The sequence below is a fragment of the Rhamphochromis longiceps genome, linkage group LG8 (genome assembly GCF_057381845.1).
Source record: "Rhamphochromis longiceps isolate RC_006_pf linkage group LG8, R_longiceps_female_GT1.1, whole genome shotgun sequence".
NCBI lineage: Eukaryota > Metazoa > Chordata > Actinopteri > Cichliformes > Cichlidae > Rhamphochromis > Rhamphochromis longiceps.
Genome location: NC_140564.1, coordinates 27,723,352 through 27,743,276, shown reverse-complemented (window position 1 = coordinate 27,743,276; position 19,925 = coordinate 27,723,352).

The window sequence follows — 19,925 nt, the reverse complement described above, 5'->3', positions numbered from 1 at the left end:
GTAATAATCATACTCCTGACCATCTACTCACTGCACTGCAACTGTCAACTCTATGAACAATGAATAGTTTTCTGAGGACAGGTAGATAACACAATAACAGCTGCTGACAGCTTTTGACAATGTTCCCGGGGAATGGAGTTCCAGTGCATCACATTTAAAACAGCAGGGTGGGTTACACACACACACACAAGAATGTAAATCAGCTTCTCCCTGCTAATCAAGTACTCCACTCCTCTGTATTTGTTAATAAAGCTGTCATCTTTTTAATTACAGTTCTCATTTTAAGTAGCTGGTTAATATACTCAATAGAAAACTCTACTCTCACCTCTCATTAGTTCACGGGTGAAGCAATAAATCCTTTACGCCCTGACTCTAAAATTTATATGGTTCAGAAACTCCAGAACATTTGTACAGTTTACAACTTTTACAAAACAGTTGCCCTTATCAAGCTCAGCAGTGAACAGCTCCAAAAAGCTGTCCTCCTGTTAGTATGCTAAATAAGCTCAGCTGACTGAGGTATTGCATATTCATGGCATGTTTCACTGCCACCAAGGATCCTGTGAAACCTCATTTTCACAACAAGGGACTTTCATGAACAGCACTTTCCTTTGTGTCTTTCTGGAACCATTTGGCCTTTCGTCTGTCGTTTCTGCTTAATTTGTTCTGTCAGAGAAGAGGAGCACTCATACCAGGGGCATGCACTATCTGCAGGGACTCATGGTATCCAAATAAGAGAGCGAAGAATGGAAGGCCAAACACGACAAGTAGCCGAACCGAAAACCTCTGTGTACTTACAAGCCGCCGTGTTCCATGTTTTGCTGCATCTTGATATTCCAGCTTAGTTAGTAATGCTTTTGAATAAGTAATCACACTGCGCTCCCTCTTTTCACTTCGTACTACAGTGAAAGGAAGCAATGTCATGTTTGTCCTGTGCAGCACAGTGTTTCAGCTGGAGGAATATTTCCTGTCCACTTTTCTGTTTATGTCCGTTATTCCTTATTTTCATAAATAAACCTTACTTTACATTCATTCAACATTTAGCACTTAAATAGTTAACAGGGAAAACAAAACACTACCGTCAACAGACAGTCACATCTTAGGCTATGCACCCTGCATCTTATCACTGTTGAAGACCTATTTTGTTTTTTATGCGCTGAAGCTTGAGTGGAATTACTAATTCATACTTACTCAACAAATATTTAACCATGGTTATGTCACATTCTAAGAAACGTCCTGTTCTTACATGTAAGGAATTGTTCAGCAGATCTCCATCAGATAAAACACAATGTATTGAATTAGATAAAAAAATATTGTTGACATTCTCATGCCTTGGCTCATTATTAGTCGCAAACATATAACAGGGCTTTGGTTAAAAGTGAGAAAGTCTACCACCAGTGTTAAAACTAATGTGACGAAGATAAATCTTTACAATGGGTATTTTAATTAACTAGTGGAAATCGGAGGCAAAAAAAATGGGAAGAATAGGTTGAAACTGGAAAATAAACCAAGGCTCTGGATGTAACCATGGTAGATGGCACTTGAAGGGGCATGATGGCAGGGGAGTTCCTTTGGACTTTGTTGATTATGTAAATTATGGCAAGGTTGTCAAAATGACAGACAATGGACCTCTTTGATCATTTGTGCCTCCAGAAAAGGGCCACGATGACTACTGGGTAGTTCTGGAAATTGTTATGAAAGCATTTTGGTGCAATTTGGTGGAAAACCACCTTTTGCCTTAAAACTGTCAGAAGGAGCAGGATCTATGTAGAACTGATCACCATGTGGTTTTGATTTAAACAAGATGTGATGGCTAACTGTGTTAAAAAGCGATGGAATGGATGACATGAGGGAGAACATATGGAGTAGTACAGAGGTGTGCCAAAAGTGGGAGTACTTGTTATTTTATGCAGGAAAGGGCAAGAAGAAAATTTGGAATGCCAGCAGGGAAGAAGCCTAAAATTGATTCATTGGGGAAAATAGACATATGGCCTTTTGTGATTATGGATGGGGATCCACTTTGAGTCTCCTCGTCATTAACTGGATGATGCTTGGTAAATGGCTGATGTGCTGAGAAAATGAGAATTTTTCGTGGCCGGTAAATAGATGATACTTCTATAAGGGGAATATAATGTAAAGTGCACTCAAGGCACGTTTTACTACAAGCCACATTTGCATAGTGCTTTATTCTGTGCTTTTAAGTCATTTCTAACTATCACACACACCCACAGAATGACTGTTTGGGGTTCACTACCATGTCCACTGGAGAGGCCAGAGATCAAACCACTGAAATTTGAAATGGCAGACAATCCACTCTAGCTACTGAACATCCAGCTTGTAAGTCACTGTAGCAGTCAACTGAAACATGCACTACTATGCTAAAAGGCTGGATTATTGATGCAAGTACTTTTTGTCCATATATAGCGTACAAATAGCTAGAGAATACAGCAACCCAATGCTAGCAGTGGCAGCACAATGTTGTTGAATAAAAGAAAAGGAATTAGCGGAATGTGCAGCATGCAAGCTGGTGCCACTCAGACCAGAGGAGGTTTAGAAATATACAGGTAACCCATTGATGGAAATAGCTGTAAAGGGAGACTATGTAAGAAGAGAAACTGACATCAGACATAAGAGCAATCTGAGATCGATGCAATGCTTTGCTGCAATTTCTCTGTTGAACAGTATATTTCCTTAAAACAATTTTGGTAAGGGGATTGAGGATTGTTTGTAAGACTCCGCTTCATGGTTTGATTTGGGCACTACTTTGCAGAGGTGGGACCAAGTCATTGTTTTGCAAGTCTCAAGTAAGTCTCAAGTCTTTATCCTCAAGTCTCAAGTCAAGTCTCAAGTAATGTCAGGCAAGTCAGAGTCTAGTCTCAAGTCACTGGTGTAAAAGTCCGAGTCAAGTCACAAGTCTGAAACTTTGAATTTCAAGTCCTTTCGAGTCTTTAAAAAAAAAAAAAAAAACGAAAAAATAATGTTGCAGTTATGCTAAATGTAAATATTAGACCATGTAATTTTTAAATCTGTGTTTTTCTCAACACATGACAAAATAGTGAACTTAGAAAATATACACAAATTGTGAAATTGCACCTCTTTAAAATGCAGCTCAATTAAACCTAGCTCCAAGAATAATTTTCACCGACAGTTCTGAGATAAGCTGCATGTTATTCTTGGATGCGGTTGTAGGACCAGCTTTAAAATCGCATGACAAAAATATCATACACATTAAAAAAAACTGTATCACCAACGTAGCCTGGACAACATTTGCTAGTTAGATGAAGTCAGCTATCTCATCTTAGCATATTTATATGCATATTTATAATCATACGGCTCTTGGAGTGAGTGCACACACTCGTGAAGTTTAGTAACTTCAGGTCACTGCAACAAGCCCAGGTACAGTTTACCGACGGATGGGTGCAGGACCTTGAAATGCACCGTGTAGAACGAAAGACCATCGTACGTATCATAAGTTTACCAGTCTCACAAATCGTCGTCATAAATACACATTCGTTAACCGTTTATTAATAGGACCTTGGAGCTCAACGGTAATTAATTAGCAGTGGAAATAATTTCTGGTAGCATCACAGAAATGTAGCAGTGACAACAATACTGTATGCTGTAATCGTACTGGGCAATTAGTGATACAAAAAACCTGTTTTATCCTGTGAATAAAAGTATATGTTTTTGTCAATGTACCATAATAACAGAAGCGAAACGCAATATTGTGTCAGGACAATTCACTATTTATGCACAATAAACACAGGAGCATAGCGCGACAATTTCTGTTCAGCGCCAGACTTGCTTGTAACCTATATCACCAATTATGTTATGAAAATGACGTATTAACTACTAAAAAACACTGACCTTTGTGTAAATGCTTGGAGCAGACTAACCTGTGAGCTGGAGTGTTCTGGGACGTTATATTTGGTCTTTGAATGGCTGCAATCCAGGCCATCCGTCGCCTGTTTGTCACTTCGGAAACATGGCTCGAACAATTTCTCTTCAACGACGTAATCCGATAACAACCGATCTCTTTACCCGTCGGCTTCCCGTGGCTGTCATGCGACCGGCTATTGCAGTTAATAATACAACAGCTTCTTGACATTTTTGTGTTTCTTTTTATCGCTGTATAACTGATTTTAATTGAAAGCCTGCATGCGCTAGTACCGCTTGCCACGAGTTCCCAGAATCCTTTGCGGTTCTACCCGTGAATGACGTCACATTTTCAATCTCTATATAATATGCATGTTAAATTTTATATTTGGGGTAAAACAGAGGCGGAGCCAGACATTTGAAACACCCGGGGCTTAGCCCAAAGAGTAGTATGCATGTGGGATTTTTTTTTATTTTTTTTTTTTGGGGGGGGGGTGTAGAAATGACTGAAAGATTAATAGGCTCTGTTCAAAAAAGAATGACTTCATATAGGGAAAAATATATATCACATGTGCAGGACACCTTAAACTAGTTTTTTAATTAAGCAGCAAGGCAGAACAAGGTCAGGGCTGTATCAAGACACGAGGACTAAACCCCAATTCAACCAGACCCAGAACTGATCCAGAATTAAAACAGGACTACAACAGTTCAAAATCAGGACTACTGAGGACTTAACCAAGACAGAACCAGAATCAGAACTAGATGATAGCACTAAAAATCATCATAGACCTGCACTACACTTATTTTTTTAATTCTACCAAAGTACAATATTTAGATTGAGAAAAGTTTATATAATTATTTAGCCTTGTTGTGCAAACAAGCCTGCAGAACTTAATAAATACAGAATTTGAAAAATAACAAACCTAAAAAGAAACACTAGGTACGAGATACATGAGGACCTATGATACGGTGATACTTCTGGTAAACAACCATTTGACTAACATGTGTGTCTCACCTGCTCTTGTTCATCTGTTCTGTCCTCGTTCTCCTCTCTCTCCCTCTTTGTGCTGACAATCATCAAATATACAGTTGAAACCAGATATTTACATACTCTTCAGATAAAAACACTTTTTTAATTGTAACATCAAATCAGACTAAATGTTTATTTTTTTAGATTGATAAATATAAAAACATATTTGTTAACTTTAAGAGTAAAGAGAGAAACTATCTGTATTTCTTAATTGCAAATGGCACCAAATTGTATTCAAACTTGAGCCACACTTATGGAGCTCCACAGTTCTTTTCCTGGTGTTTTGGTTGATATCTCTTGATTTTCCCATGTCACAGAAACAGGCTCTGTGTTTTGCCTTATATGCATCCACAGCTGTGCCACCAGTTTACTCACATGGACTCTACTAACCTATCAGAAGCTTCTTCAGCTCAGAATGGAATCGTCTGGAGTTTTCTTATTAATTAACAATAAATTTAGTGTACATGTACTCCTAAATTTGATGAAAGTGATAAAAAATAGCTCTGTCTCTCTTTATTCTGAAATTTAACTAATTCAAAATATATTTCAATATTTATCTAAAACAAAAATTTACTCTAAATTGATGTTGTACAGTAAAAATGTTTTATGTTTTCTCCCTAAAGTGTATGTAAATATCTGGTTACAAATGTGAATATCCTGCTGTGTACTGAAATCCCTCTTGTTTTGCATAGAAATATACTGAACAACATACAAAGCATAATATATAAAATAACATTTACCTGAGTTTTTTCTTTGAAAGAACCCTCGAATGTCCATTCTTATGTTTCAGTACATAACTGAAACCGATTTAGTCGGGGAGGGTAAGAACTGAAAATATGAAATAAACACACGTAAGCTAAGACTCTAAAAAAAATAGCATTTGTTCGGCTTTTCATTTCGCCATTTGTTGATTCACTTGAAGAGCAAGTAAGGTAATATTGGTCAAGTGATCAGTTTCATATCAATCTTTCGTGATGCACCGTCATATTTACATTATTTGTACGGTACGAATGATTTGCTTTGGTACCTGGTCAAACTTAAGCTCTCCTTAGTATGGCTGGCTCCGTCTCTCCAACAGCGCACTCACGGGCAGCAGCTGCCCCGCCCCCTCGCTCAGTCGCTTAGTGCCTGAGCTTGGATCATACCAATATCAGGGGGGGATTCACGCACAGTCGTAAATTCCCACAGTGTGCACTATGTGCTTCGAATATTGTGTGTACTTTTTGTTTTATACAGTTGTCAGCCAGGCATCTAACTATGAAAAAATTACACTCCAAAATACCCCGGGCTTCTGACAAAACAACCCGGGCTTAAGCCCCGTAAGCCACCCCCCCGCTCCGCCCCTGGGGTAAAATATCAAGTCTTTTCAAGTAAACCGGTTCAAGTCCAATTCAAGTCCCAAGTCATTGGTGTAAAAGTCCAAGTCAAGTCACAAGTCTTAGAACATTTTTTCAAGTCAAGTCTAAAGTCATAAAATTAATGACTCGAGTCTGACTCGAGTCCAAGTCATGTGACTCGAGTCCACACCTCTGCTACTTTGTGTGGATTAGCAAAACACAGCTTTGGTTCAAATATGCAACTTCAGAATCACAATTAGTTTTGCTGCAATAATGTCCATACTTACATGTTAAAAATGTGACTCAAAAGGGACTTTTACAGCCATCCACTAGTTATAAGTGAAAGATGTGTTTCACTGCTGCCTAAGCCTGCTGCATCGGGAGACAGACACCAAAGGAGAGCTTGTGCATTATTTTGAGAGGTTGGCGGCTTTGTCATAATTGCAACACTTGATGTCCTAGGGACGAGAATAGGCTCATCTAATCCGATTAGTCATATTTTTCAGCAGTCACCTGGAGAAAAAAAAAGGATCAAAATTTGAAATCGTATATGCACTTGGGTGATGGACAGAAAAGTCAGCTTTTCATCTCTCTCAGTTACAAGTCCAACCAGATCTCAGATGTTTCTCTGTACACATTGTCTACTGCAAACAAGGCTTATCTTGTCAACCTTAAAAACCTACCATAACTGCACAAATCAGAACATGTTGCATTTGGCAAATGAATGGTGAAACACTTATGATATCATTTTGTCAGCAGTCGTTAGATTGTCCCGCTTCACTTCTGCAAAGCCCACCTATATTCTCTGCCTTTATCATTACCACCGGCTCTGCTGTGACACTGCAGGGCCTATGACACCTTTAATATCCAAGTAGAGTTTTGTGGAGAGGGGAGGACAAAGCAGACAGGCCGAAAAGATAGAATTCATTATTCAGGCCCTTCTGCTGCCTGCTCCTGCTACTGCTTTGCACATTCCATCTCTCAGCCTGTGAAATAGGGACCCTGCCTGTCCTGCACATCACTGTGACCCCATTACACTGCCACATATACAACCCTTTGATGAGAGCTGCTGCCATGGCTCTGCTATTCTAAAGAGAAAAAAAATCATATTACAATTTGCCATCCCATGCACACACACACGCGCGCACGTATTAAATGTTTTTAGAATTGGGGTTTTTTTTCAGTGTACATATTTGATATTTAATGGAATAGTTAGACATATATTAACAGAGAGAATGGGAGGAGAGAAAGGAAAGCTGGAATAGTGCACAGCAAAGGCAAAGATTTTTCCTTTGTTCCCTGTGTCTTAAAACATAACCCTCTTCAGGGCGATAGAGCAATTCTTAACTTACTTAGCTCACCATAAAACCTTGCATCCTAGTCTGTTCATATTGTAGGTCTACTCACTGTCTTGTCAGTAGTCCTGGATTGAGGACCTCTAACATCACCTTTCCACCCACTGTATTTGCTAAAATAGGTAGATGTGGGTGTCTCCACAGTGAGACAACATATGAAAAAGGAGAGTTTTTCAAGCTGGTTAAACAAGACAGGTCGACTGGAACTGTGACTGTTGTTACAAAAGGCTTTTTTGTTTGTTGTTTTTTTTTAGTTTTTAGGTCTTTTTTGTTTTTTGGGTTTTTTTTTTTTTTTTTTTTAGGAACAAGCTTTTCTTACATTCTTTGTTTTTTGAGCAGTTTTCTTGGTTTTATGGCAGAGTCATATACACATGCTCCAAGCTCTCCTTGAGTTGCTGCTTCTGTGCTGGTTTGCTCTGTAACCTCCTTCAGCTCTGTCAGATTTTCTGCTAAGATTTTAAACTGCAGGTAAAAATTTAATGGCCTTATCCTCAGATTAGGAAAAGATGATGCATTTAAATCATGCTTGTAGTCCACAATTGCAAACCAGTTACTCCAGGCTGCTGGGTTTTGACGACCAAGGAGACTGAAGAGTAAAAGTCGTAGCGGCCGTATCTGAGCTTTGGTTATATAGCCATGCTAGTTATGAAATTTTGGCATCTCACTGATATGAGTAAGATCCACCAGCTTTTCTGCCTGAGCCTACGCTGTTTAAGTTTACCCTAACTGTTTATTTTAAATCCTTTCATATAGCTTAATAGGTCTCACTGTACCCCTTAATAGCAGGTGTTAAACAGTTTAAATACCATCACTCCCAGATGGTTCCTAGAATTACTTACTTTATTATTGAGCTTTCACCTCATTAAATCACTTGTCAGCTCCTTAAACCTTTTATTAGGTAGAAGAGACAAGATTGAAGGCAGCAATCTGTGCGAATTAATTTATTCCGACTACATTACAGTTAAATGCACAGTTTTCAAAATTTTTACAATGATTGAAAGTTCATTTATTGATAAACATGTTGACCTTCTTGTGGCCTGAGGCGATGAGGAGTGCAGGGTGAATAGGAGGAGTTCTGTTAAAGCAGAATCTCTAACAGCAGCAGAGAGAAACATACTCCTGTTTGGGATTTTCAACCAGCTGTCGTAGGTGTGTGGCCATGCCAGAGGCCTCACAGAGGATAGTGGGTAAAGGAGTGTAGTGTAGTGTCCTTAACATGCAGATTGCATGGAAATAACACTCTTTTCCCTCTCAAACACCTACACCGCACACACAAAAATGGTGACAGAGAATGACTGCAGGGAAACCTGCAGCTGAGACTGAAGAAGTCACTTGGATGAGTGATAAAACATTTCTCGCACTGAAAACGCTACGTCCAGATGAACAGAATCAACTTTTGGGAGTGACACAGGATTGTTACTGAAAACTATGGAGTCCAGGACACACATACACACATTCCTATATTCATTTGCAGTTGCACAGCTACTTAAAAAACAATTACAAGTTGTCCCTTCATCTTGAAAAAAAAAGTGTACAGAGGGTCTGCAGGGTGAGAAGTGGTTTCAGTGTTAGAGGAAAATGCAAAATAAGTCAGGGTCCTTGTTACGTAAGACATGAGATCCCCTGAAAACACAATTTGTGAAATACGGTAAATATCTAAAATTTCCCCTTGTGGGACTAATAAAGGTATATCAAAATCAAAAATCAAAATATTTTCTCTAGCTGTTGCATATCAATATAAGAGTATATTGAGTAGCAGTATTTCCACATGTTGGTCGTGGCTTCTTTCAGGGATTCTTTCAGGCTTTAGGGTTCAGGTTAGAACTAGTTGTATGGCGAGGATTTAAGATGTGCATGATCTCCATGACATTTTATGATTGTGTCTCTTTCAGCTCCAGTCTGTGTGCATTTCAAGCCTGAATATAATTTTGAAACTAAATTTATGTTGCCTGTTGTGAAGGTTGTTGTTCCCAGAGGGTTTTTTTTTTTTTTCTGATCGCAGCCAATGTGGGTTTCTGTACACCTTTATTAGAAATCAACACAAAAACTGTGAATAATACAACAATATTCAGTATCTTTTAACATCCACAATTCTGCCTGCAGGTCTATATGTGCAAAGTATTACCCATTACTACCTTAAGAAATGGCTGGCCAGCAAATACATGTTTGAATGTGCCCATGTTTCCAGCTATAACAGGTCAAATATGCTGATCATATCAAAATCCACTTTTTTGTTCTTTTTTCATATCATCAGGCTGTATGACAGTATTGTAAGTGGCAGATTATGAGGGAGGAAGAAACTGAATATCACAATCACAATCAAACTTAACCACATGGATATCTAAACACTAACAGCTGAAACAAACCATTCAACAGCTGCTCCTGGAAAACTGATGTATTCTGCATATACTGTGCTGTTTTGAGTGTGAAAATGATGTGTTGTGACTTGGGGGTTTAACCTTGAGGAATATGCAAAAGCTGTAGTGAATAATAATTGCTATGAGTCATGTAGTCATGTGGGGTATGGTGGAGTTTAAAATCAATCATGTCAAGCTGTTTAATGGAAAGACGGAGAGAGGAAAAGTATTTGTCTGTGAGCCCCTGTGCTGTTTGATATGTGCATGGCATTGAGGCACATCAGTTCTTAGTTGACTGACAGCATATGACGATCTCATGTTTGCAGAAGAGGCCTGACTGCAGCTGTGGGTCCAGTGAGGCTACTCATGTAAGAAGAAAGAGGCTGGCTCAATCAAATCTAAACCGTCTGGAGTGTCTCTAGAGTTCTTCCGATGGAGGACAGATGTGGTGATTGGATCAATTAAGCAAAGGTAGTATATTTAAATTTAAAAGTCTATCAGGCTGCTGCAAAGCAATGGCTGCTTCTTTTTTTTTTTAAATTATTCACACTGTACAAACACACATCAGAAAGATCTATGTCTCCTTCTACATTTGAGTATCCTCTGAAAAAATGTTCTTATATGACGGTAAAGTCTGTCAGCCCAGCACGAGATACTCAGAGCTCGAATGCCAGTCAGTGTAGTTCTGAAACTGCTGCATCTTCAGTCAATCACTTGTGTTTTTGAGCTGCTGTGCAAATGGCAGTCCATTTGCACAGTATGACTCATCACCATTGTCATACCATAATTATAGCATCTGGCCACAGTGCCAGCCCTCATGCTGACGCTGTAAAAAAGAAAAAACCTTAAATATGATGAGGCTGTTTTTCACCTTTTCCAACTGTTACCTATTTCATTCCCACGTCTGTTGTCTTATCCATAAGACCGACTCCTTCAAGACATTTGATGATAAGAATCATGTTGGTCACATGTTAATGCATACCTATATTTCAGGGCAAATAAGCTACATGCTTAATATAAATGCGTAATATTTTACAGCGGTAACATTTGGCATCTAGGTCCTGATCTCCCCACAGGAATATGTTACGTTCAAGGATAACCACCCACTAGATATCCTTTAAGTGCAAACTCCTAACCAAAAATAAACAGAGAATCAAGGGCATAATCAGATCTCCCTTGAATTACCTACAAATTTCTTATACTTCCAAACTGCAATTGCTAAGATGCTTTGTAATTGATTCTCTGGCCAAAACCTTAGATTCCCAATGAATGAAAATAATAGCTCCTTTGCCTGTCTTTACCCAGCTAACTTATCCTGAAGTTTCATTTGGATTTTTTTGTTTTTGTTTTGTTTTGTTTAATCCACTTTTAGAAATTTACCCTACCCCATAGCTTACACCTTTGCCCAGAATCCACCCCGCCGGGAACTACATGTTAAACAAATGCAAATTGAAACAATTGTGATTGGCCCATTTTATATCAGTTTGGTCTGCTTGGTAGCAAACATGCCAGTATTTGTTTCACAATCTGTTGCTGTGCGGATTGCAGATTTGTGCAGAATGCAGGAGACTGACACTGCAAATGGAAAGCAATATTTATTGCTGGTAGCAGGTCTGATGAGAGAAGGAACAGAATCCAGACACAGCAGGATAAGCACAAAGCAAAACTAGCATGGTATACTCAGGAAGAAGCTCAAGAGACCAAGAGATACAAATATAAACACTTAACAAGGGAGCACAGAGGAACTGATGCATAATCATGAAAACAGGAACACACATACTGTGGAGAGTACTACTACAACTGCTAACAAAATACCTCAGTCAAAATACAAGATAACACCAGACTAGAACTGTCTGCTCCCCCTTGTCCTCCATAGACCTGTACTATTAAGAGAGATTTAGTCTCATCCAGGCATCTTTGGGTTTAGCTTGAATCATAAAATAATTGCCAAAAAATTCTAACTTTTGGAAACTGTGGTGTTTACTTAACTTTTAAATGATTACATGAATTTGTATCATATTTTCTATATCTTGTATTTGGTACAATTTATTTTAGGGGAAAACATGCTGATGATTTTGAGGTCTCAAAAACTCAAAATATTATATAAAGGTACTTTAAGTATGTTACAGGGTTAACTTTGGTGTTTCTGTACTATGAAGATGCTTCACTTCTTACCTGTTCCTTGGTCATTTATAGTGGAAATGTGAATAAGTATGAAATCAGTGCTTGCTGACCAATCGGCTCTTTGTAAAATAGCATTATTATTCCTGGAAAATCCATGAGACCTGCAAGCATTGATGGTAGGAGGCACTAAAGTTTATTTGTTAATAATGAACATGAGTAATGAATGCAGATCAGTAGAAGCAAGTTCATTCCTTGATGGAGTTTTTTTACTGTTGGTTGCAGCTTTACAACAGTTTTATTGTTCTATAAACATGCAACCTGTCACGGTTCTGGGTCAGTTTTGACCCAGTATTTTGAGTTTCTCGTGTCTTGATTTAATTTTGTATTTTGTTATTATTGCCGGTTTAGTTCAGTGTCTAGTCTGTCTCAATCGGTCGAGTCCGTGTCCTAGTAAAGTGTGTCTTGTTTTCTGTTTTACTTTGAAGGTTCATGTTCCTGTCTAATGTCAGTGTTTCTAGCTTTGTTCTCCCTGTCTCATTAGGTCTTATTCCTCCCAGCTGTGTTCCCCTTCTGTCTCTAATTCCTTGATGACTTCCTCAGTGTATTTAAGCCCAGTCTTTCTTCGTGTCAGTGTCGCGTTATCTGTGTGGTCCGTCTGCTTAGTTTATTTTTGTATCCTCAGTTTAGTTTCTGTTCCGTTTTTCCAGCGATAAAAGCTGTGTATTCTGAGTTCATGTCTCCCTCCGAGTCCTGCATTTTGGGTCCTATCTCCCTGCCCGTCCGCACACAGTCATGACACAACCATAGTCCTAGAAGGCACCTATTATAATTACTGACCTTATATCAAATCTGCAGATAGACTAAAAAATATCATTTATGTTTGTATATTGATTCTTTCCTCTCTGAAGCTGCAGCTGAAAGAATACAGACTAAAACTGTCTTTGGAATGAATGAATTTGATGAAATACAATAATCAGATTCTCCCTTGTGTCAGTGACAGAGCTGTGATATCGGTAAGTCTGTTAACTTGCCCAGTCAGCATTTACGCCGGTTCTCTTTTTTACTGTTTTCAAATATGCTAGACTTTTTTAATACAAAAGGTCTTTTCTAGCCTTACTGACCAAAGAGATTAAATGCACATACAGTCAAACAGCCCTATTAACTTTAACACTGCACAGTGCTTTTCCTCTTCCACACACTTTGTTACTGCTTTGTTTGTAGAAGCTGTGTTGCACATTTAACCTCTTCATATTTTTCTAAAGTTACAGTTTGATCTTTGTTTGCAACATCATGATACATAATTCTGATTGGTTGAATACTGCCAGTTCCACCCATTTCATTTGAATGCACATGCAAAACCTTCGACTGACATACTGAGTTGCTAACCCGCTTCATGTGACTGTTTATGCTGATAAGGGAAACAGCCTAGGTTTGTTTTACTCGCGTCGTAGCAAAGAGCTTTAGTCCAGAACTGCTTTCTATTACTAACCAGTAGCTTCCAGGAGTGGGCGTGATCTAGGGAGGACTCAGGCAGCCAGATATGTTTTACATCCCCAGTGACTGACAGTATTTAAACCTGCCTTTTATCTTCACTTGGTGCCAGATTGTTAACCTACTTTATATGATAGTGTTGCTCAGCCTGTTTGCAATTCAGATATGATCTAGTTACCTGCTTGCCTTGTAAACCTAGATTTGTATTTACCTGCTTGTCTCCTCCTCCTCCTCTTAGAGGATTCTGTCTGGTGTACCTGCCTGACCCACTCTCCCACACACTCTCTGGAAATAAACATGGACTTGAAGTTGACCCTGTATCAAAGAAGGAGGACGGAAACCTGTGCAAGAAAAGAGACTCCTCCAACTGAGTAACAAGCTACTTACCTAAATGAACATTCTGACTTTGAGATAATTTTACATTTACCTGATTTTAGAACAAAAATCTTTCCTGAGTTTAACATTTTGCTTCTGATGAAATATCTTAAGTTTTGTCTGCTTTGGTGATTAAAGTCTTTGAGCCTGTGAACATTCAGCTTTAACGAAGATACTTGGTTCATTTCTGTTGTTTAGAAACAACATTGAGTAGCTCATTAAAACCTTGTGAAACTGCTCAGTGTGACCTGCAGTTGAGTCCTTTTTGAACCGTGACAAGCCCATCGTTAGAAATAACGTACACAGAGACTCAAAGGTATTAGAAGCAAATTAAAACAGCAATCTAAAACTTTAAGCACTAGAACCAAAACTCAACTTGAGCATATTAACCAAGAATACAAAACAGCTGGGAGCGTGTCCATTGTTACCAGGTGCACCGAATGTCCTGTGGTAAACTCCTCTTAAGGCAACTCGAACCATGCAGGTGACATGCTGTGTAGTAAAATGAGTATTAATTAGAACCCAGCAATTAAGCTGAAGTGCAGCAGCAGTCTGAGAAACCCAAATTACAGAAATTAATGGCTTCAGATAATGTTTTCTTATGTGGCACTTGTTTGATTGGAGCCTAACAGCAATGTATGGCTATAAGCTTGGTAGGCAATGAGTCTGGCTGTGTATATGAGAAATAATAAAAACATGCAATCTCAGTTACCAGTAATTAACTCAGCCAACACAAGCATTGAGATCATTATTCACAGTCAAACTCAGATATCTAAGAGCACAAACAAATGGAAATATCCATAAACAAGTGCATGAAAGAAGCAATAGGAGGTGCATACAGCACATTATGGTGCATGCATATTTTCATGGGTAGAAGCAAACTTTAGAGGGTGGGGCTTTTGTTTGTTTTTGATAGATTTATCTTTTCTAATCCTAGTTTGAATCAAAATTCACAGTTTTGTTGGCATGATATGCACTAGAGTTTTATTTCATGAGCTACACGATGCACCCTAATAATGATTCTGATTACACATTGATTTTGCACCTGCAAATGCAAACACAATATTTGCACTGTGGTGTTAATGATGTCGCTACCAGCACCAAACTGTATTTGACTCGGCATAATCAGGCTGATGTGGCAGGAAGTTGCTCTTGAAAAGCTACTATTGGGTTAATGTAGCTTTTGAAATGCTAATGGGAGCAGTGGCAACAAGCAACGGGACAGCTTTTGGGTGAGCATGCTGCGGAACAATGAGCAGAATACTGACAGCTTAACTACACTGACACGACTGAGAGTGTGGATATGTGTTGCTGTTACAGAGATACAGGTGAAGCAGGGGGACTGGAGTTGGATTGCAATAGTACATAGGCTTAAAACAGAAACATAAATATTTAGCTTTCCAGGAATCCTTCTATGGATTTATTTCAGTTTACTAGAAACCTTGCATGTCTTAGCTTTAACTCCAATCATCTGAGTGCTTTTCATCAACATAGAGCCCCATTTATCCATTTGAACAATTCCCTGAAAGGATTCAAGATTAATTAATCAGTATAATGAAGCTATTGTGTTAGTCTGTAACTCTAAAAGGTCACTAGGGCTCAGAAGACTGTGGCGACAGTCCATATGTAGCATTCCAAACTTGGCAACCGATGTAGTCACTGACACCGTAAGCGATTAAAGAAAATCATCAGCAGTCATTCAGCTTTGGTGGGTTTTTTCCTGTGCACTCTACAAGTCTGTAATCAGAGGTCCATAGAAATCATTCCAGTTTGAAATGCAGAACATTAGCTTGTGGATAAAAATGTTCAAGTACATAGCCAGTGGAATACACAGAAAAAGCATAAAGCGTAAGCACATAAAGCCTGAGCAAAGAGGGATTAGCTAAACATAACAGCAATTTTATTTCTCATCAAGCTTATAGTTTAAATTATAAAAAGATTTGCATAATGCAAATAACAGGTAGTGATGCCAGAATTAGTAAGTGGGCAAGTTAAACTGCAGAGATGATTCTGTGCCTATTTAATCAAATCAAATCAAATCACTTTTTATTGTCACATCACATGTGCAGGCACACTGGCACAGCACATGCGAGTGAAATTCTTGTGTGCGAGCCCCACAAGCAACAGAGATGTGCAAACACAACAACACAAACGAGCAAAATACAAGAATGGCCAACCTGAAACTAATAAATATATGTACAATATATAATAGTGTATGCATTTCTGGATGTGTATACTAAATATTTTCCTGTGTGTGTGTGTGTGTGTGTGTGTGTGTGTGTGTGTGTGTGTGTGTGTGTGTGTGTGTGTGTATACACATTTTTACAAATTAAATAGTAAAAAAATAATAATAATAATAATAATAATAATAATAATAATAATAATAATAATAATAATAAAATATATAAAATATACAGAGTTGAATATGTGCAAAACAAGTGGCATTTATATACAGTGTGGAGTGCATAATGTTAATCAAGTGATCTACTTAGGCAAACTCATTTGGGACTTCTGTGTACTCTTTTTATATCTATCCAAACAAAAATGTTTGCTGAGGCTGCAGACATCCAGCAGGATATGCTGTGCTTTGTTTCACAATGTCAGAACTGTGTGCAAAACAGTGATAAGGGTTCAGTGCTTCACTGTAAGATCTGTATTAGTCTTGCAGATATCTTTTCTAGGATGGATTAATAGATGCTATTTAAAATATTTCAGAGGAGATGTTCATGCTCTGATAAAGAAAAGATTCGTCACTATGGAAATGTAAACAAAAACACCACAGGGTACCATTTCATGGTTTCATAACTTACAGTGGCTTGCAAAAGTATTCGGCCCCCTTGAACTTTTCCACATTACAGCCACAAACATGAATCAATTTTATTGGAATTCCACGTGAAAGACCAATACAAACTGGTGTCCACGTGAGAAGTGGAACAAAAATCATACATGATTCCAAACATTTTTTACAAATAAATAACTGGGGTGTGTGTAATTATTCAGCCCCCTGAGTCAAAACTTTGTAGAACCACCTTTTGCTGTAATTACAGCTGCCAGTCTTTTAGGGTTTGTCTCTACCAGCTTTGCACATCTAGAGACTGAAATCCTTGCCCATTCTTCTGTGCAAAACAGCTCCAGCTCAGTCAGATTAGAGGGACAGCGCTTGTGAACAGCAGTTTTCAGATCTTGCCACAGATTCTCGATTGGATTTAGATCTGGACTTTGACTGGGCCATTCTAACACATGGATATGTTTTGTTTTAAATCATCCCATTGTTGCCCTGGCTTTATGTTTAGGGTCATTGTCCTGCTGGAAGGTGAACCTCCGCCCCAGTCTCAAGTCTTTTGCAGACTCCAAGAGGTTTTCTTCCAAGATTGCCCTGTATTTGGCTCCATCCATCTTCCCATCAACTCTGACCAGCTTCCCTGTCCCTGCTGAAGAGAAGCACCCGCAGAGCATGATGCTGCCGCCACCATATTTGACAGTGGGGATGGTGTGTTCAGAGTGATGTGCAGTGTTAGTTTTCCACCACACATAGCGTTTTGCATTTTGGCCAAAAAGTTCCATTTTGGTCTCATCTGACCAGAGCACCTTCTTCCACATGTGTGCTGTGTCCCCCACATGGCTTGTGGCAAACTACAAACGGGACTTCTTATGGTTTTCTGTTAACAATGGCTTTCTTCTTGCCACTCTTCCGTAAAGGCCAACTTTGTGCAGTGCACGACTAATAGCTGTCCTATGGACAGATTCTGCAGCTCGCTCAGAGTCACCATGGGCCTCTTGGCTGCATTTCTGATCAGCACTCTCCTTGTTCAGCCTGTGAGTTTAGGTGGACGGCCTTGTCTTGGTAGGTTTACAGTTGTGCCATACTCCTTCCATTTCTGAATGATCACTTGAACAGTGCTCCGTGGGATTTCAAGGCTTGGGGAATCTTTTTGTAGCCTAAGCCTGCTTTAAATTTCTGAATAACTTTATCCCTGACCTGTCTGGTCTGTTCTTTGGACTTCATTGTGTTATTGCTCCCAATATTCCCTTAGACAACCTCTGAGGCCGTCACAGAGCAGCTGTATTTGTACTGACATTAGATTACACACAGGTGCACTCTATTTAGTCATTAGCACTCATCAGGCAATGCACACCCCACTTTGCAGTTATTTATTTGTAAAAAATGTTTGGAATCATGTATGATTTTCGTTCCACTTTGTGTTGGTCTTTCACGTGGAATTCCAATAAAATTGATTCATGTTTGTGGCTGTAATGTGACAAAATGTGGAAAAGCTCAAGGGGGCCGAATACTTTTGCAAGCCACTGTATATGTAATAGAAAAAAAACTATTAAAAACGAGTTATTAAAAATTAAATAAACTGTCTTATTTTTCATTCCATAAATGATCCCGCCTATTGGGTAACCGGAGTCCTATTTCTGCACAAAAGTTTTTCCTGAAGTGTCCCATCATCAAGGAGTTCAACATGAAGCACTAATTATTACCCAGATATCAAATTATGTTCCTTAAAACATGTTTGTTGATATTTTTGATATATATTTTCATGAACTTAAACTTAATAAACAATGCCTTTGATTAATTGTTGACCAGTTGTTACAAACAGTTCAGTGGATTTCATTTGTTCACCACTACTAAAATTCTTTAAAAAAAAAAAAAAGTGGGTTTTTTTTGGTTGTTTGTTTGTTTTTACATGAAAAGCAAAGACACCAGGAGAATATTATTGATTGTGTGTCTTACTGATTTATACTCTCTAGGCCCTCTGAACTACTTCCAACATGTCTTATTTGTCTTATAGTAATTTGGAAAGGATTTAATCTCTCAAAGATGCACCAAATTGTAAAAGACTACGATGGACAGGCCTTTTATGTTTAGTGCATTTTAGTATTCTGCAAAAAAACAACTTAATTTCTGTGATACGGGACAAATTTTGTTCTTTGTTGCTGTGTTTTCCTTTCACATTTTCCTTCAGAAAGACTCATAACAACCTATCAAGCTGAATTAAGTACAGCAGCTGTTTAACGCTCGGCCATCCACCTGCTCCGGCCCCCTAAATTGCAACTCCTCTAAAAACAAAGAAAAAACATGGTGACTGGTTACACTCACAACCCCATTTCCTTCTGTGCCATTCTTCATTGTTCCCTTGAAGCTCGTGAAATAAAAATTGCGCACAGTTCTGCTTTGCCTTCTTTGATTTTAAATATGGTTCAAATTGTTTCCTTTTTGATAATAATCTGGAACCAACTGTTTTTGCACTCGTGAGTCGCTGCAGAACAGCTAATGTTGAAAATACAATTTCCTTTGAGTTCTCAAAGTTGGTAGTTGTGGATAGTTTCAACATGGGCATTAATTTGTTTTCTGTATACCGTTTGCCTCTACAATGTTGTACAGTATGTGGCTGTGAGAAGAATACATAGAGAATAAGCTCTGTGTTTTTGTATATCAAACAGTATGCGCATTAAAACAATTGTGTATGTTTTTCATGTCGTCCTGTGGATATGAACAAGTAACCCAACACCCATTATTGTTTGTTCTCGAAAATGGTTTTGTCTTTTCATGTAATCAGCTTCCTAGTAATTATCATGGACTTTTCTTCATGCACACAGACAGATCTTTTAAAAGCAGGTAAAATGTGACCTGCTGTGAGCTTCTTCCTAGCTAATAGCTTCAATTTTTGTTTTCCTGTGTGTAGTCTTTATATTGTACGGTGATGGGACTGGCCTTTTGCTGCCTGCATTACACAACTCCAAAGCTCAGCTTTTGTGAAATGAAAATGAGCACTAAATAAGCAGAGATGCTTATATTACAAAAGGATGAATCAGTAGGAAATGGCAGCTGATGCTACACACTGTAGAAGAGCCAATTAATTAATTTGTAGGCTGTCATCCCTTCTATGCGGATTGCAGGTATAGGTATTTATCTTCTTTTGGATTTTTGCTTGTGTCTTGGACTGGATTAATGCATGGATTTGTGTTTCATGTGCCA